This window comes from Pelodiscus sinensis, chromosome 11, assembly GCF_052426305.1.
Source record: "Pelodiscus sinensis isolate ZL-2025 chromosome 11, ASM5242630v1, whole genome shotgun sequence".
NCBI lineage: Eukaryota > Metazoa > Chordata > Testudines > Trionychidae > Pelodiscus > Pelodiscus sinensis.
Genome location: NC_143062.1, coordinates 49,690,614 through 49,705,344, shown reverse-complemented (window position 1 = coordinate 49,705,344; position 14,731 = coordinate 49,690,614). Strand labels below are relative to the sequence as shown.

Below are 14,731 nucleotides of genomic sequence, written 5' to 3'. Positions count from 1 at the left end.
AGTGAAATATGAAAAGCAGCAATGCAAATTTAACACACTTTTATATACTACTGATCTATATCAAAGGCAACACTTATTTAAAGATGGGCATGTACCCTACACAGGTCCTGAAGGGGTTAAATGTAGGGATGTAAAATCCTGGTTATTCAGTTAACCAGTTAAACATTAAACATTTAAGTAGTTAACTGATTAAAGTGGGACTCCGAGCTGTGGACCCCTCCAGCCAGGCTGGAGAAGCTCCAAGCCCACAGGAGCTGGGGCTGGCTTCACCGGTTCCTAACCCCCACACAGGAGTTGGGACTGGCTCCGTGGGAGCGGCCCCTGCCGGTGGGGTGCCTGGGCTCCCTGTGGACAGAGGCTGCTCCAGACGCCAGAGCAGTCCAAGCCTGCCAGTCACCTGGGCCTGCCATGGACAGGGATTGCTCTGAAAAGGGCTGCAGGCGGGGAGCTCTTTCGGCCCCCACTGGTTAGTGATTAACTGGAACCAGTAAACATCACCTTAAACGCATGATGCTTACCAGCTACCCTTTCACATCCCTAGTTAAATGTGTACCTGAGGGGGAGCATTAGGGTACTTGTTGCTCCTAGAGGGAGAGGCAGGTTTAACTGAGCAAGTATCAGCTGATATCAGAGTATGCTAGACTATAAATACAGGAAGCTTGTAGAAAAAAGGGGCTGGAGCCCAGAAGAAGGGAGGTGAAAATTCAAGAGGGAGAATATGCTCTGCAATTCTAACCCTGGAAGAAGGGTCAACTGGAGAGGAGTTTTGGGGAAAGGAAGCCTCAAAGGGTTGGTAAGAAGAAGCCCAGAGAAATAGCAGCAAATGGTAGGACCATGCAGATCTTGACTGCTTGTTATAGGAGTAAACCCTGGAACCCAGGGTAAACAGTCGGCCCAAGGTACCCTACTTGCCACTGGGAAATGGCACAGGAGCCAGGAGCACAGGAGACATCAATTGGACACGTAATCTGGAGAGACATTAACAACCCAGATGGGGAAGAATAATGTGACCTGGCCTGAGGATTTAGAAATGAAGGTTTGATATTGCAGCTTCTGAGGTGCCAGAGGAGCTACAGAGCAAAATATCGAGGGGGCAAGCTAAGGAACCACAAGAAGAGGATATCCAGCTGGTAGGACTTATCCCCAAACATGGTCAAGAGAGGGTACTCCAGCAGTGAGTAGCAGTGGTCCCTTTGAGGACCACATTCTATTTAAACCAACTGAGTTGAATTGGCTTACACCAGTGGAACAGTTGGCACTTAAGCAGAGTATGAAGGAAGTTATGTACCTTGTGCAGTAATTATGGTTCTTCAAGTTGTGTCCCCCTATGGATGTTCCATTGAAAGTGCACTTGCATCCCTGAGCTACTGAACAGAGAACTTCAGTAGCTGTGCCTGAAGATGTCTGGCTCAAGGCTAACTAGCGGTGCACAGACAAATCTCCCTCAGTTCCTTCTCTACTGTCTGCCAAGACATTACGTAGAAGTAAAAGACAAAAGGATATGTGGAGCACCAATAGGGACACATTTCTTGAAGGATCCTTATTACTACATGAAATAACTTCCTCCTCTTCTTCAAGTAGCATCCATACAGACGCTCCACTGTAGATAATGCCAGGGCAGTGTCCCTTATGGGAGACTGGAGCTTCAGAGTCCAGACGGTGAAGCCAAACCTACTGTCAGGAGCAGAGTTCCTAAGTGACGGCATAGTGTTCTGCAAAGGTATGCACATCTGTTGACGTCATGTAGATTTCCAGGATGGGAACATTCTTGTTCAATTCTCGATCAGTGAGGAAACCAATCTAACTGAGCGTGTACAGATTCCAGATGGAGGTACTAAATTGCTAACATGATTGCAGTGTCTGATATTGTTCAAGATGCAGAGTGCCCAGACTGATATTGTTGCACCTTTAGATCTATCCACAATGGAATGGAAAAACCCTGATTTCCAAAAAGCCTATGTCCTATACAGGTAGGCTGTCAGGGCTCTCCTAACATCTAGTGTGTATAAAATGGCTTCCCCATTATCATGGTGAGACTTGATATAAAAGGTGAATGAGTTGGCTCATAGAAAGACCAAAATCACCTTAGGAATGAACAGCAGGTACAGCCCAAGAAAAACTTTTTCTGGAAAAAATTCTGTAAGAGGGGTGTGTCTCAAGAGACACTATCCTCACTAACCCCCTCACCGAGGTGACGGCAACCAGAAATGCTGTCTTCAATGACACACATTAAAGTGAACAATAGGTTTGAAGAGTGATCTTGTCAGACCCTTTGAATCTAGTATTAAGGCCCATGATGGGGTAGAATGTCTGGATTGGGGCACAAGGTTCGCTTTGTCCTCTAAGAACCTCTTTGTAGTTGTGTGCAAGAAAACTGAGTACCCGTTTGTTGATGAAAAGTCAGTATGGCCACTAAGTGTATCTTAAGTGAGCTAAGAGATCATCCTGACTTCTTGAGTAAGTAGGTCATCTAAGACTACTGCAAGAGTAGCACGTTAGCGTAATTTGTCTTGAGTGGCACCAAAACTGAAAACTGATCCACTTTTGTTAGTAACTATAATGGCTAGCCAATTTCCTACTACGTAGAAAACGATTCCTGTACCTCAGAACAGAATGGCTGTGTCTACATTGGCAAGATTTTGCACAAAATCTTGCCGCCTGTTTACACTGGCCGCGAGTATTTGCACAAGAACACTGACGTTGTAATGTACAAAATCAGTGCTTCTTCCACAAATACTCTGATGCTCCCACTCAGGGATAAGCCCTCTTGCACAAGTATTCTTGTGCAAGAGGCCAGTGTAGACAGGCAATGTTAATTTCTTGACCAAGAAAGCCCGATGGCTAAAATGGCCATCGGAGCTTTCTTGAGCAAGAGAGCATCTACACTGGCACGGATGCTTTTGCGCAAAAGCATGCCCGTGTAGACGCTCTCTTGTGCAAATACTTTTAACAGAAAAACTTTTCCGTTAAAAGTATTTACGCAAAATCATGCCAGTGTCGACGCAGCCAAACTATCTATATGTTGAGACCATGAAGGAGTCAGGTCTTAAGCTGAAGTATCCATAGGTTAGGTTCTTTGTTCTGTGATAGAAGATAACATCACCAGCTGTGACAAGAAAGGGTAGTGCAAGTGGGTGCATTGAGTTTATGTTTGCCCTCAATTTTCAGGATTTTCAGCAATAGAAGGAATGGGGGAAAGGTGTACAGAAGGGCCATGTCCCATGAGAGAAGGATAGCATGGACATTTCTTTCTCAGATAAGTGAAGAACAGACCTACCATCAGTATCCCACAGTCTGAATATGCTGTGAAGTGTTATTGAGTTTATCTACCACTTATGGTTGTATGGGAACTTCAGACAGATTGTCTGCTGTCAGATTGTGTACTCCCCCTAGGTAGGCTGCTGGTATTGTAACACTGTGGAAAATATACCAGTACCCTAATTTTAGCTCTTCTGCACAAAGGGAAGGCAACATAATACTTCCAACAATAGAAGTAGTACATGCACTCCATGTTGTCTGTCATAATATGTGTGCGTGTTTTTCTGTTTATTAGAAGTAAACGAGCACAAACACTCCTGACCACTGAGTTTGAGGTGGTTGATATGAAAACACACCTTTGTGGATGACCGCTTGTCCTGTGTCTGAGATGTGCACTAGGGATGTTGATTAAACCAAATTTAACTAATAGTCAATGAACTTTGCATCAATTATTTGATTAGTTGATAAGGGTAACTCCACCTTTGAAATGTAGCAGGAGCAAGCAGGGCTCTTGCTACATTTCAAAGGCGGAAGCACCGCGGGGAACACAGGGCCAGCAGGGAACTCAAACAGTCCCCCGCTGGCCCCATACTCCCAAGGGCGCTTACGCTTTTGAAATGTAGTAAAAGTCCCACTGGCTCTTGCTACATTTCAAATGTGGAGGAGTGTTCCCCGCAACATTTCTGCTGTTTAAAAAGTGGAAGCGCCACCAGTTCCTCGCTGCCCTCTTGCCCCCCGCCCAAGATGGTGCTGGAAAGAACCGTTTTTTAAGACAGCCCCCCCAGCACTGCCTCCTGCTCCCCACCCCTTGCTGCCTCTCTCTGATAGAGACAGCCAGAGACAGCCAGGGAGGAAGGGACTAGTTGAGTTACTCATCACTAGTCAACTATCTGATAAACATATGCTCACACCCTGCATTCTGACAATTCTGTCAGTGGTGAGGACTGAAGACAGGCTAGGGAGTAGGGGAGAGAGGTTGCATGTGTAAATGCATTTGCTGGGTATTTCCACCAGTACAAGGATTGATTGACCTCAGTGTGGGCAATAAAGGGTTGGCTAAGCTGCCTTGGTTTGGCATGGAAGCTGAGCTGAAGCATGACTGGAGATATATCATGCAAAATTTGGTCTCAACTATCACAAATGTGCCCACAGCCATGCACCTCAAAGCTGAAGACAGTCTCGGATTGGCTGTGAAGGACTGATTGTATTAGGCAGCCTTACTGGACCCGGCTTTGCTGAGACCACGTTTGGCTCACTTCGCTTTTATTGGCCAATAAAACTGTCTGTTTAGCCGCGTAAACTGAGGCGTTTGCTTCGACACACACACATATAGCTGTAGTACGAATGTGAACGACTAGTTGACTATCCGATAAGCAAATGCTTATCGGATAGTTGACTAGTCACTTTCCCCTTCTTGCTGCCTCTAAGAAAGAGGCAGCAAGGGGGAGGGAGACAAGAGGGTGCTTCAAAGCAGTAGTGTCGCATAGAGCCCAGGACAGACCCTGAGCTCCATGCAGCGCTGCCGCTTTGAAATGTCATGAGCAGCCTGGGACCAGTTGGGGAGTCCCCAACTGGTCCAAGCTGCACGCGGCATTCCCAAGCGGCAGCATCGCATGAAGCTCAGGGTCAGCAAGGAAGCCTGACGCCAGGCTTCTGGCGGCGTTTCAAAGTGGCAGCACCGCATCGAGCCTGGGGTGGGGCTCCATGCAGTGCTGCTGCTTTGAAACACCACAGGGACAACGGAGCTAGCGGGAGATGTGCCTCAACACTTTCGCCTTTGAAGTGTAGCAACAGTCCTACGGCTGGTGCTACACTGCAAAAGCTGAGGCACCCTTATCAACTAATCAAATAGTCGATGCAAATTTCATCAACTACTCTATTAGCCCATTAATCTAAGTTCAACATCCATAAGCCATTCTTCTACAAAGGAATTTCACTAACCAATTACAGAGCCAGGTATGGGACACAACCAGCCCACTTAATTAGCTTTATTAACATGGGTCCTCAATTGACAGGTACTTCTGCTGTTATATAGGTCTCCTGGTTTCTTTTATTTCCATTCCAATTCATCTGATGAAGCAGGTTTTGCCCATGAAAGCTCATGATTCCACATGTTTTAATTAGTCTCTAAGGTGCCACAGGACTACTCATTTTTAAAGCTTGTGATACAATTCCTCTTAGAACTTAAACTAGAAGTGAAATAAAAAATACACAATCCTATTAAATATAAAAGTGACTACAAAAATACTGGAATTATGCCACCTGTCTATAATGATCTCACATGACATCTTTAGACACTGTTGTCAGTAAACAAGTATTATGTCTAATGAATGTCATGCCTGATAAGATTTTCTGACACACATCAATGAACCACCAATAGGCCAAACCTCAAGGCTAAAAGGACATAAGGACAATCTCCTCCTTTTCCTTTCTACCCTCTCATAACATGGCAGTCTCATGTGGAGTAAGGTGACCTCTAATCATACCTATTGGATCAGGCCCTGTGCACAACTCTGGCAGCCAATCTACTTTGTCAATCATATTGGGGCATAGGCAGGAGACAAGCAGCCAGTGCATACGCTCAGAGGCAGAAACACAGAACTAGGAACTTTTATTGCAAAATTTGAGGTGAGAAGCGACTGCAGGTACCTACAGATTAGGCTGAAATCAGAAGGGAGTTTTGTGGATGGCAAGGGTGGCTAAAAAGGGGACTGAGCACCGTAAGTACCTTTGTCAATTCCTCTGTACGTAGTGCCAACATAGTGGGGCCTAAGTACCTTTTTTGGATCCCACCCTATGTGTATATACTGCCAACACAACAGGGCAATAACCTAGTTAGAAATATTCAGTGTAACTGTATATATAGAGGTCCAGGGTTTTTATAAATTTGCCCACATCCAAAAGCTCTTCTCTCAGCCTAAGGGAGGAGCCACTGAGTCCAGGGCTCAAACTGATGCTATTGTAATACAAGACGTGAGTAAAATGGTTATACAACTAAGTTTTTAAAGAAATAGATACGTGTAATTTTAATTTACATGAACATACAACTGTAAATGTTTGAAAAAATCTATTTAATGAGTATACAGAAAAGGATTTGGATTACAGATAAATTGAACATGAATTTTCTAACATATACCTACATACAAGGTTATCACTTACAAAGCAGGATAATCCTGCTCCGTGCAAAAGGTTATACTAGCTAATCCAGATAGCATTTTCCAGCCATATCTTCTATAAACTTATCAAAATACATGATAATTTCAACTAAGGGCTCCTTAGTGCAGGAAAGTGAAAAAAGGAAAAGGTATGGATGGAAAATATTCAAACACATGTGCCTTCATGTATTTGCTGAATATTTAAAATGCTTACTAAGTATGCTCTTCATTTCCTCAATAACATAAATGAAACATTAAAGATGCAAAAATATTAACTATAGGATTAATAAAGTTGGTGGAAATTGGAAGTATATTTTCCAAGAATAGCTAAAGCTAGTCATTTGTCTTCCGACCACATTCCTTTGCTCAATGCATTGAGAGTTTTGTGTAAGGATTTACATGCATATGTGAGGAGACAAACTTGTAGCCTTTATACTTACACAGTAAGCAGAAACATCTGAAGAACAGACTCTGCCTACAACTGAAAATCATCCAATTAAAAAACGGCATTATAAAAGATGTTTTAAGGAAGGTTTTTGAAGGAATTTAATTAGATTTCACATCAAAACTTCCACACACTGAAACAGTAACAGCTAACATTGGCTGAATTTAACAACATTCCAAGGAGAGACCTGTCTAAATAGCAGCAGCTCTGATCTCCCCACGAAAAAAAGAAAAAAAAACCTACCCAAACTGAAAGAAGCAACAAATAAAGCTTTCACAGTAAGTGGCAGAATTGACAAGTGAACTAAATTCAGCTTTTATGAGTGCTCCAAACCTACCTTTCAAATGAAAAACCCCACTCTCTCTCTATGCATTTCTATTCAGCACACAGAACATAACTTCTAAAGATCAGAATACTGCTCAACTGTCATTTAAGGAAGATTTAAACCACCTCTGACTATCTTAAAATGCATTGGAGGGTAATATGAAAACAGGGTATGAAATCAAGAGAAGCACTATGTATGGGACAGACATCTTACCCTGGGGGGGGGAAAAGGTGAAGTACTTAATGCAAGTTTTCTATTAGGCATTTCAATTATTCAATTTTAAATTAAGTAGCCAAGATCCTACCACAGAGAAATAATATTCTGGAATGTCTTATTTAAATCACTGACATCAGCTATTTGAAAATAAATTACTAAGAAATCTGCCTACAGGCAGAGCACATTGTGCGTAATTATTCTTTCAAGCGAACTTTATAGATATATGCTTAAGAATTTTGCAATTTAAAATTTTTAATTACATTAGGCATTATATTGAATTGTCCCAAGAGTTCTCCGTTCAGTTAACTATGGCTTTACACTGAATGTCACAGGCGCGCACACAACTCAACTGTGTTATCTGAACTAATCCCATCTCAGAACCAAGGTCACAATGACCAAAGTGATTTTACTGATTCCTCCATCTAATTTCCTCCGAATCTCTCATTAATTTCCTAATAGGGTCGTTAATAATTTACAAACGACTGAAATTAAATCTGCGCCGCAGAGAAACACTATTGCTACCCAAGCTCTGCCCCAGCCTACCCTTTAGGTGCCCTAAGGAGCTACCCCGCGGGTGCCTGGCGGGCGGCAGAGGCTGTTACCTTTGGCTCCCCGTGTTACGGGACAAGGGCACGCGGAAGGGGCCCTGCTGGGTGCTACACACGGCGCCTGGCGGGTTAACGGCCCCGCAGAACGCCAACGCTCCCGCGGGCAACCAGCCGTTAATAACGGCCACTCCCGTTTGCAGCGTTCTAACGGCCAAGGGCGGGGGGAGGGGCGCTCCGTGCGGGACATACACGCACGTTTCTGACCAGCCTCGGCGGGCAATGGGAGAGGCCGAGAGATCCCACCCCCCGCCGCCCACGGGCTTTACCCCTCCGCACAGCGCGAGGGAAGCCCCGTGAGGGAGGGAGAAAGCCTCTGGGCCCCGCCCACGCGCAGCGCGACGGGACTGGCCAGCAGCGCGCGGAAACCGCCAGCGCCGCGCGCCCCGCCCTTGCCACGAGCGCGAGCCGACGCGCGCTGCCCTCCCCCGCCTGCGCTGCGAGCCGTCCCCGACTCCTCCCTCCTTGCCCCCTCCCATAGCATCCCGCATCCCCAGACCCCTCCCCCACCCGGCGCTGCTCCAGCCGCTGAGGAGCCGAAACGGGGAGGGGGAGGAGGCAAAACATCATGGAGACTTACACTCCGACTGCTCTTGCGCGTGCGTCACACTTGCCGGGAGGCGCCGGCGCGCTGACGTCAGGCACGCGGAACTGGCTCTGAAGTCGACGCGGCTTCCCCGCCGCCCTGACAGCCGTTACCAGCGCGCATGCGCTAGGTGCTTTTCCTAGGGGGGAGGGGCGGTGCGTTGCGCCCGGCCTGGTGATTCCTCCCGCCGGCCAGTCCCCAGCATGGGCCCGCGCCCCGCACGCACGCGCGCTGCAGGGCGGCCCCGCCCACCGGGCCGCGTCACTGGCGGGCCCCTTGAGCCTGGGGCGCCACCGCCCTCCCCAGCAGCCTCTCCCCTGCCTTGTGGTGAAAGTGACAAGGGAGCGTTACTGCTTCCCCCCCCCTCCCCGAGGCAAGAACTAGGGGGTCTCCCAAGGAAAGTCACAGGCACCCAGTTTTTAAAAAAGGCCGATTCACCCAGTTCACAATCTGCGGAACTCCTTGCCAGGGGATGTTTGAAGGCCTTGGTTTTACAAAGCGCTAGGTAAATTCATGAGCGACAACTCCAGCAATGCTACACATCAGGATGGGTAGGGACGGTGTCCCTAGCCTCTGCCAGAAGCAGGGAATGGGTGACAGCATGGATCTCTTGGGTACTGGTTCTGTTTATTTGTCTACCCTGCATGCCCATTCTTATACTTCTTATGCCATGTTCATCACCAGCTTCTTTCAGTAACTCAGGAAATGATCAGAGGGGACGCCGTGTTAGTCTGAATCTGCAAAAGCGACGAGGAGTCCTGTGGCACCTTGCAGACTAACGGAAGTGTAGGAGCATAAGCTTTTGTGGGCAAAGACCCACTTCGTCAGATGCATCTGACAAAGTGGGTCTTTGCCCACGAAAGCTTATGCTCCTACACCTCAGTTAGTCTATAAGGTGCCACAGGACTCCTCGTCGCTTTTTCAGGAAATAATGAGATTGACATTTGTCATGGAAAGAGACACAGCAGGAAAGGTAATATCTTTTATTGGGCCAACTTATGTTGGTGAGAGAGACCAACTTTTGAGCCACACAGAGCCCTTCTTCACATGAGAAAGGTACTTTGAACATTCAGCTAAATGGAAAGTGGAACAGATTGTTTAGCATTAGTACTTAGCAAGTATTTTAAAGGACCATTCTAGATCAAATGGCCTGTTAGCACTGCTGGTGTCATAGGTAAGGTAGTTGAAGGTCCTTGCTCTTCAGACTGCTCTTCTGAGACATGCCCTGGATGTGTAATGCTAAGAACATAAGAATAGCCATATTGGGTCACACCAATGGTTCATCTAGCCCAGTAGCTTGCCTTACAGTACTGGCCTGTGTCAGATGCTTCAGAGGAAATGAACAGAATAATTTTTTAATGATTCATCCCCTATTATCTAGTTCCAAGCAGTCAGAGGTTTACAGACACCCAAAGAATCTGACCATCTTGGCAACAAATTGGCAAATGAAATTTAATGTGGATAAATGTAAAGTAATGCACATTGGACAAAACAACCCCAGCTATACATATAATATGATGGGGGCTAATTTAGCTACAACTAATCAGGAAAGAGATCTTGGAGTCATCGTGGAAGACGTCCACGCAGTGTGCAGTGACAGTCAAAAAAGCAAACAGGATGTTAGGAATCAATAAAAAGGGGATAGAGAATAAGATGAAGAACAGGGGCGGATATAGGGCAGGATGAGTGGGGTGGCAGCCTCGGGCCCCGCGCTTCAAGAAGCCCCACGCATGCGCCCTGGCAAAGGGGGGCCCCACAAAATTGTGCTGCCCCGGGCCCCGCAAAATGGTCATCTGCCCCTGACAAAAAAATATCTTATTGCCCTTATATAAATCCATAGTATGCCCACATCTTGAATACTGCATATAGATGTGGCCTCCTCATCTCAAAAAAGATATACCGGCATTAGAGAAGGTTCAGAGAAGGGCAACTAAAATGATTAGGGGTTTGGAACAGGTCCCATATAAGGAGAGATTAAAGAGACTGGGACTTTTCAGCTTGGAAAAGAGGAGCCTAACGGGGGATATGATAGAGGTCTATAAAATCATAAGTGGTGTGGAGAAAGTAAATAAGGGAAAGTTATTTACTTGTTCCCATAATTTAAGAAGTAGGGGGCCACCAAATGAAACTAATGGGCAGCAGGTTTAAAACAAATAAAAGGAAGTTCTTCACACAGCGCATAGTCAATCTGTGGAACTCCTTGCCTGAGGAGGTTGTGAAGGCTAGGACTATAACAGAGTTTAAAAGAGAACTAGATAAATTCATGGAGGTTAAGTCCATAAATGCCTATTAGCCAATATGGGTAAAGAATGGTGTTCCTGGCCTCTGTTTGTCAGAGGGTAGAGATGGATGGCAGGAGAGAGATCGCTTGATCATTACCTGTTCAGTTCACTCCCTCTGGGACACCTGGCATTGGCCACTGTCGGCAGACAGGGTTCTGGGTTGGATGGACCTTTGGTCTGACCCAGTATGGCCATTCTTATGTTCTTAGAAGACAATTAATGGATTTATCCTCCATGAGCTTATCTAATTTTTATTTGAAGAAGTATTATTATTTTGGTCTTCTCATTCCTTAGCAATGAGTTCCACAGGTTGACTGTGCTTTGTGTGAAGAAGTACTTCTTTATGTTTGTTTCAGACCTTCTGCCTATTAATATCATTGGGTGATCTTTGGTTCATGCGTAATGTGGAGGAGTAAACAACATTTCCCTCTCCACTTTCTCAATACCGTTCATAATTTTTTAGATTTCTTTCATCACGAGCAGTTGGTGAAGCTTCCACTTGGGGAGGCAGTAACTTTCCAGGCCAAGCCCCGCCCTCTCCCCACTATCTCCTTCCTCTCTTCCCTGCACATCCTGTGTACTTGTTCACTGCATGCTTGTTCCCTTTCAGTTAAGTCCCTGAACCCGAGCACATTATTTCTGAAAAAAACCTCCACTTTTCTGCAATTTCTTTCTCAACAAAATGGAGCATGTTTTGTTCCCTGTGCCAGATATGCAGTAGGTACCTAATTAACAGCACTAAATTTGGGAAGAAGAAATTTCAGTCACAAGTATATACCTCATAGCTAACATGCAGGCAGCTTGCAAATGCCCCAAACTCATCTCATTAATCTTGGGGAACACCAGTTAGAGCTATTTGAGAAATCTTTGTCCTTTCTTCACACAGTCAAACAAGGTGCCAGGCCTCAACCTCAGCTGGCATTTGCCCCATGACAGGAAGAAAATGAAAAGACTCAGACTGCAAAAGTTACCACCTCATTTTCACTTCTTCACACAAACACACTGAGGACTTTCTATGTTGATAGTTTCCAACAGCAGTAAGCACCTCAGACAATGACTAAGAATTGCCAGGGGACATGCCAGTAAAATATAGGTTGGCTGCTGCTTTAACAAAGGCACCTGTTCAGCTCACAGAACCAAGAAAATAAAATGTCCCACTGAAGCAGCATGATGGCACCGGCTTTATATATCAGATTGGTAGACCCAATATCCTCAGGGGGCGAAGGAACCAAATCCCCAGCCCTGTTCCTGCTTCAAAGGCCTTTTAAGACTACACTTGAAAGAGAATCCTCTGAACTGTCATTCATGCTTAAATTTGACACTTTACACCTAAGTTTGAATAAAGACTCTAATTATCTTATCCATTACAAAGATAGCTTCCCCAGTTATTACCTCTAATATCATTAGCTCACAGACATTTACCTCCCCCCATCCCCTTTCTGTTCTGAAATTTGATTTGTCCTTTTAATATGTGTTCATTTTTTTAATTGTATCCTTTGGTATATATGGTTGTAACAATTTTCTTCCACTATTTGATCTGAGGAAGTGGGTCTGGCCCACGAAAGCTCATCACCTAATAAACCATCTTGTTAGTCTTTAAAGTGCTACATAGTCCTGTTTTCTGTTCTCACCAATCTCCCAACCACTGGAAACAGTTGAGGCCTAACCTAGCGTGAGGGGTGAGGGGTGCGATCACCCCGTCCCTGGTCGAGAGGGGGGTTCGGCGGACCCCTTCGCCTCTTTTTGGTTCGTCTCGCGGCCGGGCTCCTAGTCGGAAGCCCGGGTGATCGGGTGCAATCACCCCCCTCCCTGGAAGGAAGGGGGGGGTCAGCGGACCCAGTAGTCGTTACTCATCCCTGCAGGGGGGGGCCTGAGCCCCTTAGTCCAACCCCACTTCCTGGGAGGGGGACTTGGTTCTGCTACACGCCTACGCCGGCGTTGCTCGGAGCTGGACGCTCCTCCGGTGGAGGGAGGGGGACCCAGTCCCGCCCTCTCTCCGGGTCCCAGCCCGGGGCCCTAAGCGTCGGGGCTTGCTCGCGCCCCGACACGGTAGACGGGGGTCACTCCGCCCGTAACCCGTCTACCCACGGGCGCCCGAAGGCTTCCGCCCCGGACTGCTTCCTCCCTTCACCCCACGCCCTCGAACGATCCGTCCGTTCGCCCGGCTTACCGTGCCTCAGTTGGAGGGGTCGGGGGTTGGTCCGTACCAAACCCGGGGGCCAGCCGTCTGCCACGTCTTCTTGCCCGGTCGGGCCGCTCCCTCCATGGGTGTCGCGCACTATCCGGGTCACTGCTGGAGCCTGGGTTAGCGGCCCGTCTGCGATGGGGGCTGGCTTGGGATCCCCGAGCGCGGGGTTGCGCCACTGGCTGCGCTCGGGTGCATCCCCGGTCCGTCCTGAGACGCGGTCTACCTCCCACTCCCCCGGAGGAGAGCTCCTCTCCCTGTGCCGGCGGGCCGTTTTAAACTGTCCCGCCGGCCCTGATGTCGGCTGCCGGCCCCACCCCCCTGCTGACGCGGCCAGCATGTCGGCGGCGTCCCGAGCGGCGCTCGCGGCCCCTCCCCCTAATGCCCCAGGGTGGGTGCTGCCTGCCTTGCGTCGGCGCAGCCGCGGAGGCAGATTCCAGCTGCCGCCGCCACCACCGCGGCTTCGGCGCTGGTGTGCTCTGCCTGCCACCGCGCGAGCCCCCCGGGCGGCCAGACCCCCGGGAGTGCGGGCCAGCGGCGGCCCGTCACACCTAGTAATAACTTCTCTCTTCCTTGCCACCACATCCCTTCTCCTTCTGCCCCCTCTTCTTCCCTCCACACCCCTTTCTCCCCAGGCTCCCACTTCTCAAAATCACTGCCCTCCCCCAACCAAGAGCTCCCCCTGCCTGACCATCACAGAGTTTGAACAATTTGAAATAAAAATAACAAATTGCCCTGGCTCAGGCCACAGCTTCCCTGCGGGAAAGCTCTGAAGGGCCCCTTTGGTCCAGGTGGAAGGAGATCCATTCCTCCTGGCCATTTATTGTTCTGCCCAGTCCCACTTAGCAGGCCAGCACAGGGTATCTGCTGCCACAAATGATCCAGCCCTCCCCGAAGCATAAGGCTGGCTGGCCTACCTGTGTTTTTGACCAGCCCTTTGAAAAGTGATGACGCAGGAGGCCTGGTGGAGCCCTGTTCTCACAACCCCTGCCTCTTCTGGCACATGGCTCCAGCATCACACAATGGGAGGAGTCGTCATCCCACAAAGTCCCAAACTGAAATTCTCCTGTAGTCCAGGAGCAGTGCCTATTGCATGAAAAAAGCAGAAAGATTTTGAAATTGTAAAAAACACTTCACAAAATTGCACTTCTTAGCACTTTCCATCGGATGATGTCAAAACACCTCACTAAAACCAGTGAATTTACACACACTCCTGTGAGGCAGGCAAGTATTATTATTATCCCTTTTTTTAATGGAGAAACTGAGGCACGGGATAGTTAAGTTCCTTATCTGCTGGGTTTTTTTTAAATCAGTGGAAAAACTCGCCTTGACACCAAGCCTTAAATGATGGGTCCAATGTCACACTGGAAGTCTGTGACAGGAAGGCCATTAAGAAAACTCCTGATCTTTACATTTCTAGCAGTGGAGAGCACAGACCACTGGCTGCATTGAGGTGGAAACATCACCCTAAAAGCCCAGCTTTCCCTAGTACAGGAACTCAGCAGTGAGGCTGCACCTGATCCTGACAAGTGTAAGGGCTGGCCCTGTCCCTCTGTGCCAGGCATACCAGGTATGGATGGGCAGGCTCAGCCCAGCATGATCCAAGTGTGGAGGGGGTTACTGTGGGGGGATTGGATATGGGGCAGTCTGGATGAGGCCGGCGCAGTGGGAGAT

General features: G+C 47.7%; 1 protein-coding gene across 12 annotated transcripts in view; it reads right to left on the bottom strand.

The window, feature by feature from the left end:
- The window catches only part of FHIT (fragile histidine triad diadenosine triphosphatase), a 1,114,957-nt gene extending 1,106,120 nt beyond the window's left edge, over nucleotides 1-8,837 (bottom strand). For 7 of the 12 annotated variants that reach the window (XM_075938441.2, XM_075938443.2, XM_089781278.1 and 4 more), the window contains exon 1: nucleotides 8,585-8,832. The gene's annotated coding sequence lies outside the window, so the exon portion shown is untranslated. Of the gene's footprint in view, nucleotides 1-8,001; nucleotides 8,369-8,584 lie in introns of those variants that run through there. The other 5 variants (XM_089781282.1, XM_089781284.1, XM_075938452.2 and 2 more) reach the window with 3 other exon arrangements.
- Between the last annotated feature and the right edge of the window lie 5,894 nt (nucleotides 8,838-14,731).